An 8,884-nucleotide genomic window follows, 5' to 3' on the forward strand; every position below is an offset into this window, starting at 1 on the left:
TGGAGAGCAACTTGGAACTATGCCCAAAGGTCTATAAAAATGTGCATACCCTTTGACCCACTACTAACACTTCTAGGTCTGTATCCCAGAGAGATCACACAAATGGGAAAAGGACCCACATGTACAAAAATATTTATATCAACTCTTTTTGTGGTGGCAAAGAATTGGATATTGAGAGAATGCCCATCAATTGGGCATTGGCTGAACAAGTTGTGGTATATGAATGTAATGGAATACTACTGTGCTATAAGAAATAATGAACAGGCTGACTTTAGAAAAACCTGGAAAGGCTTGTATGGTCTGATGCTGAGTGAAATGAGCAGAACTGGGAGAACATTGTACATAGTAGCAGCCACGTTGTACAATGACTAATATTGGTAGACTTAATCCTTCTCAGCAATACAAGGATCTAAGATATCTCCAAAGGCCTCATGATAGAAAATGCTATCCACAAAGAAGAAAGAAGTATGGAGTTTGAATGCAGATCGAAGTATACTATTTGCTGTTTTTTTCCTTCTGTTGTGTTTTGTTTCCTCTTTCTGGTGGTTCCTCCTATTGGCTCTAATTCTTACTTACAACATCACTAACATGAAAATATGTTTAACAGGGATATATATGTTTAGCCTATACCAGATTGCGTGCCATCTTGAGGAGGAAGGTGGGGAGGGAGAAGGAGAAAAATTTGAAGCTGAGAAGCTTATGGAAGTGATTGTTGATAATTCAAAATAAATTGATTTTTAAAAATGTTTCAAAAAAAAAAGAAAAAGAAAATAATTCCTTAAAAAATTGAATTGGGCAAGTAGAAACCAATGACTCCATGAGACATCAAGAAACAATCAAAGTCAAAGGAATGAAAAAAATAGAATAAAATGTGGAATATGTCATCTGAAAAATAACTGGCCTGGAAAACAGATCAAGGAGAGATAATTTATTGGAGTACCTGAAAGCAATGATCGAAGAAAAAGCCTAGAAATCATTTCTCAAGAAATTATCAAGGAAAACTGTTTTGATATCTTAGATCTAAAGAATAGAATAGAGATGGAAAGAAGCCACCAATGACCACCTGAAAGAGAAATCAAAATGCAAATCCTCAGGAATATTATAGCCAAACCTCAGAGCTCCCAGGTCAAGGAGAAACTACTTCAAGCAGCCAGACAGAAACAATTCAAATATCATCGAGCCACAGTCAGAATCACCACACAAGATTTAGTGGCTTCCATGTAAAAGGAGTGGAAAGCTTGGGATATAATATTCCAGAAGGCAAAGGAATGATAATTACAACCAAGAATCACCTACCCAGCAAAACTGAATGTAATCCTTCAGGGGGGGAAATTGATATTTAATAAAATAGAAGACTTTCAAGTATTCCTGATAAAAAAACCAGAGCTGAATAGAAAATATGACATTCAAACAGAAGACTCAAGAGAAGCATTAAAAAGTAAACATGAAACAGCAATCATAAAGAACTCAATAAAGTTAAACTGTATACATTCCTATATGGAAAGACAAAACATGTAACTCTTGAGAACTCTATCATTATTAGGGCAGTTAAAAGGGGTTTACATAGACAGAAAGCATGGGTAGGAATCAATTATGTTGGAATCATCCCTAAAATATGAAAGGCTGAAACTGGGAAATAAGCTATACAGGCAATAGGGTATAGAAGTCTATCCTGCCCTATAGGAAAATAGAAGACAAAGGGGATAAGAGAAGAAGGGGAGGTGACAGAAGGGAGGGCAGATCAGGAGAAATATGCATGCTGTCTTGGTGTGGGGGGAGGGGAGAGATGGGGAGAAAATTTAGAACTCAAAATCTTGTGGATATAAATGTTGAAAACCAAAAATAAATAAATTTATTAAAAGAAAAAAGAAATGTGGAATGGAATAGTTAAAAACTAAAAATTAATTAATTAATTAATTAAATAAAGGGCTGAAGCAGAATCTAATATGCTTCAGCTAAAAAAAAAAAGGCAGAGGTAGCAATCATGATCTCAGACTAAGCAAAAGCAAAACTAGACCTAATTGAAAGAGATAATCAGGGAAACTACATTTTACTAAAATGTACCTAGGCAATGAAACAATATTAAAAAAATTTAACAAATTTCTCCAATAAAGACTTAATTTCTCATATGTATGCTAAGTATAGAACTGAGTCAAATTTATAAAAAATAAGAACCATTTTCCAATTGATAAATGATCAAATGATATGAACAGGCAGTTTTTAGAAGAAGAAATTAAAACTATCTATAGTCACATGAAAAAATGCTCCAAATGACTATTTATGAGAGAAAGGCAAATTAAAATAACTCTGAGGTACCACCTCATACTAATCAGAAATCACAAATGCTGGAGGGAATGAAGGAAAAATGAATTATTGATAGAGTTGTGAATTCATTGGTCCAACCATTCTGGAAAACAATTTGGAACTTTGGCCAAAGGGCCATAAACTATGCATACCCTTTGACTCAGCAATTCCACTACTAAGTCTATTTTCTAAAGAGATCAAAGGAAAAGGAAAAGGATCTCTATGTACAAAAATATTTATAGCAGCCTTTTTTGTAGTGGCAAAGAATTGAACAGTGAGGGGATGCTCATCAGTTGGGGAATTGCTGGACAAGTTGACGTTTATGATTGTGATGGAGTACTATTGTACTATGGGAAATGATGATGGAGTAGTTTCATAAAAACATGGCAAGACCTATATGAACTGATGCAAAGTGAAGTGAGTAGAATCATGGGATTATTATGCACAGCAACAGCATTGTTTTAATGACAATCAACTGTGAAAGGCTTGGCTACTATGATTAATAATATGATCCAATACAATTCCAAAGGACTCATGATGAAAAAAATGCTATCCACCTACAGAGGATGAACTCTCAGTGTAAATTAAAGCATAATTTTCTCTCTTTATTTTTCTTGCTTCTCTGCAAATTGATAAAGTTCTTAGTTCATTTGTTTGGGCATCCAACCATTCATCCATTCCCCAAATATCTCCTTTCTACAAGACTAACCATTTCTTCAAATGCTATATAGTGAGAAATTTTTTCTCCTCCATTTTTGCCTCTCTGATACTTAGTTTCCTCTTCTAAAAATGAGGAGATTGCATTAGATGATCTCTAAGGACCCTTTCAACATTAAATCTATGATCATATGAAGACATTCTGCTGTTCATTTTATCATACAACGCATTGCTTTTACTTATCTTATGTATTTATCAGCTATTCATCTCAATTACATTTATTTGTTTTCATGTCTTATCACCCTTATTTGAACGTAAAATTCTTGAGAACATGGATAATGTCTTATGCTCTTCTTACTACTACTGCCATGCAGAGATATAGCACATAGCATACATCAAGTGCTTAATAAATCTTTTTTGAATGAAGGTAGGAAGGAGGAAAACTTGAGCTTTTTGGAAAAGCAATTTATAAGGATTAACCAACAAATACTTAAAGAGTGTATAGTTTTGTAGACATTGATTGCTCTCTCTGTCAACACAGAGCTCAACCCCTCCATAACGTAATAGGTCATCTTTGATTGTTGCTGTGGCCAAAGCAGCCAGTCTTGGTATGAGCATCTCCAAATTAACTAGATTGGTTGGTTCTTGTACAACAGCCATATAAACCATCACTAGGCCCTTATGTATAGCCTTTCTAGCATGGTAGAATTTGTAAAATCTTTTTTACCCATTAGAATAACTTTTAAGGAGTAAGGATCCAAGGTCACCTCCATATCACAGTACAATCATGAATTAAGACCTTAATGGAGGAATTCTCAGATGATGACAGAGAAATGAAGTATCACTATATGGTGTGTCTATCTATCTATCTATCATCTATCTATCTATCTATCTATCTATCTATCTATCTATCTATCTATCTATCTATCCATCTATCCATGTCTACTTATTACCTACCATTCGTACATTTAGCTATCCATGTACCTATCCATCTATCATCTATCCCTTTATCTACCTATCCATCTGTCTACCTATCTATATATCCATTCCTTTACATGATCAAGCATCTTCACCTTCTGCTCTGTTTTTTAGTTCAGTGCCAGGTTATCAACAATAAGTTCCTGTTAATTTTGTTATGATGATAATCTCATATGTGTATTTTACACTCATTTATTCTTTACTATTTGGTGCAAATGTCATGGGGCAGCTAAATGTAAGAGGCCCCTCTAGAGCACACGGTTGAACTCAATATGCCTTACACAAATCAAATAAAGGTCACAGAAATTTGGCCAAAGGACCCAGACAATGACATTTTTTAACACTACAATTAACTATTGTAGAAGTTTTGGTCTCTCAACTTAAATTGTCAATCAATCAATACTAAGCAATGTTATTTAAAAAAAAACTATTATGAAAAGGTTTCGAATGAGAATATAAATGAGAAATATTATGCTGTTGAAACCTGTGTGTACACACAGTACAATGTGGCTTTAAAAAGTCAATACAGCAAAATGTAGTATTGTTATGAGAGAGTAAAAATAAAGCCACTGAATTTTCAAATCTTTTCTAAAGAATTCATTTAAACAAAACTTTTTTTAAAGGACTATCATAAAAGCAACCAGTTATGTTCGAAAAGTTGATTCCTAACCCTTTAGAATCTAGAAAACTAAAATTTATTTTCCATTTAAAACTCTTTTTTTGTTATTTCACTTAATTCTTTTAGCTTTCATTGATTCAGCCTTCAGTCTTATAACCTCCTTGCCAACTGGATGCATTTCCTTTTGTTATCTTTACTGGAGAGCACAGCTGAAGAGCTTGAATAACTCCCTTGGTTAAAGTTAGTGTTATCTGTTATCAGAGTCTATGGAGTGCGAACAAATGGTGTTCATTTTCTACCCCATACTGCATGAGCAGGTGTTAAGCAGAAATGGAAACCCAACAAAAAACATTAAAGAATGGCTACTTATCTGAGACAGGCAGTTATGTTTCCTCTTTGCTTTGGCACCCAGCACAGGGACTGGAAGGGAGGAAGCTGTTATCTGCCTGAGAAAATTATCACAAGAGTTCTCTGCCTATTTGGCTAATGTTAACACATCACCAGCTCTTCTCCACCAACCCAAAAGATCATTGATTTTATAGCAATAACCTTCTCTTTTCATCTATTGCATTTACAATTATTGCATCTCTTTTCTATAAAGTGAATCTTCTCAGTTATCTACACTACTGCACCTAGTTTTGTGTGTGTAAGGGTTACCTACTTGTTTGTCCTTAATTCTCAAAGAGGACCATGATGTCGAGAAAATGATGCCATGACTTGCAAGTGGCTTTGCATTTAAGTGGACTTAAGAATAGAATAGAAGAAGGAGAGAATTACAGAGTATCTCAAAGGAAAGTCAGTAAAGGTGCAATAAAATTATAGCCACTTAAGGGACATTTTAAAAAGTGGCCACATAGAATGCATTGTGACAATGACTTGAATCTGTCAGTCCTGATGTAGGCAGATAGACTCTTTAGCCCTAATCAGATTGTCTTCAAACATTAGATATTCATCAGTCTTGTTGACTTGTGTAGCTCTTCTTCTTTCTTTCTTCTATCAATTTCCCTCTCTATCTGCCCTCTCTGCATCCTATCCACACTTATCTCTAGCTTCTACCATTAGTTTGTCCACATTTCTGAAATCCAAAAGTACTACTATGACCTCTTAATTTGTTTTTCTTTCTCTTACATGTGGAAGGGGGACTTCCTCTTTAATTCATTCAACAGGCATTGATTAAGCATCTAGTATGAGTAAGACCCAGTGCTAGATACCGAGGATATAAAGACTAAAAAAATCAGTCAGTAAGACAGTCAATAAGCATTTATTAAGCATCTACCATGTTTCAGGCACTGCGCTAAATACTAGGGATATAATCATGGCTTTCAGGTAGTACAATAATTTTTAAATTCTCTCTTCTGGATCTATTTTCCAGGTCAGTTGTTTTTCCAATGAAATATTTCACATTTTCTTCTATTTTTTTCATTATTTTGATTCTATTTGATTGTTTCTTGATATCTCATAAAGTCATTAGCTTCCCCTTGCCCAGTTCTAACTTTTAAGGAATTTTTTTCTTTAGTGAGTTTTTACATGTCCTATTCTATTTGGCCAATTCTACTTTTTTAAGGAGTTCTTCTCTCCAGTGAATTTTTGTGTATCTTTTTCCATTTGTCCAGTACTGCTTTTCAAGGCATTCTACTTCTCCTTGGCTTTTTGGACCTCTTTTACCATTTGGTCTATTATGTTTTTTTAAGGTGTTACTTTCTACAGTATTTTTTTTGCTCCTCCTCTACCAAGGTGTTGACTTTTTCATGATTTTCTTGAATCACTTTCATTTTTCTTCCCAAATTTTCCTTTACTTCTCTTACTTGATAAAAATACTTTTCGAGCTCTTCTATGGCCTAAGACCAATTCATATTTTTCTTTGAGGCTTTGGATGTAGCAGTTATGACTTTGTTGTCTTCTGAGTGCCTGTTTTGATCTTCCTTGTCACCATGGTAGCTTTCTACAGTGAGAATTTTTTTTCTGTTGTTTGCTCATCTTCCCAGCCTATTTCTTGACTTTTAACTCTATGCTAAAATGGGGCTCTGCTTCTAGGGTGGAGGGCACACTGTCCCAAGCTTCAGAGGGTTTTATGGAACTGTTTTCAGAGATACTTTTAGGGACCTGTAAGTTTTCAGTTCTTCCAAAGTGGTATCATCTAAGGAGAAGTGTGTTTATGCTGTGCTCTGGTCTGTGAGTGACACAAGCACTCTTTTCTACCCTGGAACTTGAGTGGGATTCCTGAACCCCTGTGAAAGCAAGCTCTGGTGCGCTAGTGCTCCTTCTCACCCTGGGATTGCCACCTAGGACTGCAACCAGGATGCAAGTATGGGCAATGCAACAGAGTCTTGTCTCCAGTGCCAGCAAAGGGACCCCTGTCATCTCCTTCTGACCAGTTATCCGACCCCATTAGTGTCTGTGGATTGAGAGCTCTGGAAGCACCCATTGTCACTGCTGATTCAGTCACTCCCAAGCCCTGCTTCTGGTTTGCTGGGACCCAGTCTGCTCTGGCACAGCCTGTGCTGCTGGACCATGCTCCACTTTTCGCCTCCCCCCAACCCCTACTGGCTGAGCAGTATGACAAACTTTCCTGCTTACTTTCTAAATTGCCTTGGCAAATTATTTCACCCTGTCCTTTTGCGGGTTCTGCCACTCCAGAATTTGTTTTGAGGCATTATTTAAAGTTATTTGGAGGGGAATTTAGGAAAGCTGAGGCAAGTCCCTGCTTTTTCTCTGCCATCTTGGCTCTGCCCAACACTGGGGATATAAAAAGAGAAAAAGACAGTCCCTGTTCTCAAGGAGTTCACAGTCTATTAGGGAGACAACACACAAACACCATTGTACAAACAAAATATATACAGGAAACAATTAACAGGGGTAAGGCACCAGAATTAAGATGGATCAGCAAAGGCTTCCTGTGAAGGTGGGATTTTAGCTGGAATAGTCTTTCTCCTCAAGGACCCTTTATATTGCTATTGCACAATATTTTGGGAGTATTTTGCAAGGAACTTGAGGACGAAGAATTTCATGGAAGAGGTGCCACCTGTGGTGAGCCTTTAAAGAAGATAATAGTTTTGAGAGGCAAAGGTGAGGAATGAGTTCATTCCAGGAAAGAAGAATAAATGCATGGAAGTAGAATATTAAGTGTGACATTAGGGGAACAGTGAAGAATCCACTTTGTGTGGAACAGAGAGTAATGTAAGTTAAGGCTAGAAAGAGGATGACATTTCTTTTTTCCATTGCCCTCACTACTTTGTAATATTCTGCCCCATTTAATCCTGAAACAGGGAACACAAGTGATTGAAAATAAGCATGAAGTCTTTCATATGACAACCCAAGAGGATAATCCATTCCACAATGATGTATCCCTTCAAATATACTCTGTAGCCTTCTCCTTAAAACACACCTCCCTCTTTCCTCCCCTCCTTTTCCCAGCCCTCACTACAAAGATGCTCTTTTTTTCTTTAGTAAAGATTAAAATCAGATAATTAAACTTAAATTATATGGGCTAGACAAATTCGTGCCTGATGAGCCAGAATGACAAAAAAAAAAAGATTTCAGAGATGTACCAAAGGATACATGTTGTATTTATCCCACTCCTGATTGATTACCTTTATTACTTAATTCTAGGCAAACAACTACCATGAAGACAGAACTCACATACCTGGTTTGTGCAGGATCATCTTTGCTTGCCATTTTTGGGTATGTTTGGAAATTGGAGGCATTTCTTTATGAAGAAAGGAAGATGTACCATGAATAAATTATATGTTACATAAAATAATTAAGACAAGGTATCACAAAAAGATGATTAATATACTGAAATAAATCTTATGATTCTAGCACAGTAAATACAAAATGAAATTACATTGAATACAAGTTATATGTCATCTGTAGGAAATATAACTTGACATTTCCTATATGGGGCATTCAAAGACACCTAATATGTGTTATAGTCATATTAAAATTATAACACACTTGTTACTTTTAAAATGTCAAAATATCCATTTATGTATTATTTCCTTTGATGAATTCCAGATGTCCCCATTTGAAGTATGGAAAATAAAATAAGTGCATAGGTACAACCTTGTGTAATTGTATTCAGTCTCCATTTTTCTGGGACAATTCACAGGAAATTCAAAACAAATTCAATCACATTGCAAATTAGAAAAGAAAGACACACCCAGGGACAGAGAGAGGTTGGTTCTGGACAATTTGAAGGCCTGAAGAGTTCACAAGAGAAAGATTTAGTCACTGGCTTAAATGCTCACTGCACTGAGACTTAATCTTTCCCCTGTCAATACTACTTCTAGGTCTATGTCCCAAAGAGATCATAAACATGGGGAAAGG

General features: G+C 35.9%; 1 long non-coding RNA gene across 1 annotated transcript in view; it reads left to right on the forward strand.

The window, feature by feature from the left end:
• LOC110202753 (uncharacterized) overlaps positions 1 to 8,624 on the forward strand; it is a 65,407-nt gene extending 56,783 nt beyond the window's left edge. The window contains exon 4 of the long non-coding RNA XR_002322790.2: positions 8,168 to 8,624. This is a non-coding gene — a long non-coding RNA (uncharacterized LOC110202753). The remainder of the gene's footprint in view (positions 1 to 8,167) is intronic.
• The last annotated feature ends 260 nt before the right edge of the window (positions 8,625 to 8,884 follow it).

This window comes from Phascolarctos cinereus, unplaced genomic scaffold (genome assembly GCF_003287225.1).
Source record: "Phascolarctos cinereus isolate Bilbo 61053 unplaced genomic scaffold, phaCin_HiC Scaffold_4;HRSCAF=312, whole genome shotgun sequence".
In the NCBI taxonomy this organism is placed as follows: domain Eukaryota; kingdom Metazoa; phylum Chordata; class Mammalia; order Diprotodontia; family Phascolarctidae; genus Phascolarctos; species Phascolarctos cinereus.